General features: G+C 33.5%; 1 non-coding gene across 1 annotated transcript; it reads right to left on the bottom strand.

Moving 5' to 3' along the window:
* Window positions 1–444: 444 nt before the first annotated feature.
* On the bottom strand, window positions 445–551 carry LOC114111209 (U6 spliceosomal RNA). Its single transcript, XR_003587293.2, has one exon. It is a non-coding gene; the product is annotated as a U6 spliceosomal RNA (small nuclear RNA).
* Between the last annotated feature and the right edge of the window lie 259 nt (window positions 552–810).

Raw genomic sequence — 810 nt, 5'->3', positions numbered from 1 at the left:
ATACTGTTTTCCACCAATGTATGATCCCACAAACAAGGATTCCCTCTTTGCCATATCCTCGCCGACACTTGTTTCTTGTCTTTTTGATCATTGCCATTTTTATAGGTGTGATGTGGTAGCTCACTGTAGTTTTGACTTGCATTTCCTTGATGGTTAGTGATGTTGAGCATTTTTTCAGGTGTCTGTAGGCCATCTGTACAAAAATTTCTGTTCAATGCCTCTGCCCATTTTTTAATTGAGTTTGTTTTTTTGATATTGAGTTGCATGAGTTCTTTATATTTTTTAGATATCAACCTCATTGCATATATCTGATATTGCAAATATCTTCTCTCATTCAGTAGGCTGACTTTTGTTTTCTTGATAGTTTCCTTTGGTGTGCAAAGCTGTTTAGTTGATATAGTCCCATTTTTTTATTTTTGCTTTTGTGTCCCAAGCCCAAGGAGATAAAATACAGAATGTATCACAAATTTCTGTGCCATCCTTACTCAGAGGCCATGCTAATCCTCTTGGTATTGCTCCAGCTTTAGCATATGTGTTGCCCATATAAGCCCTCACTACTGATTTTTTAACATGGTTCTGAAGATACATGCCAGTAAAATTAGAGAGGGGATTATGAGGTGTGTATATATGTATATATATATATATATACATATATGAAAAAGGTTGTAACATTTGCAAATTTTATACTTGCTTACATGAATACACAAAAGAATTTTTAGATGGCTGAGTATAATAGTAAAGAGCAAACAACTTTTATAAGTACAGACAATAACTAATTGGAAGTTATAATGAAACAAAATACCACATTTA

This window comes from Ovis aries, chromosome 1 (genome assembly GCF_016772045.2).
Source record: "Ovis aries strain OAR_USU_Benz2616 breed Rambouillet chromosome 1, ARS-UI_Ramb_v3.0, whole genome shotgun sequence".
Classification (NCBI taxonomy): Eukaryota; Metazoa; Chordata; class Mammalia; order Artiodactyla; family Bovidae; genus Ovis; species Ovis aries.
Note: the sequence above shows the minus strand (reverse complement) of the source record. Positions and strands in the feature narration are given on the sequence as shown.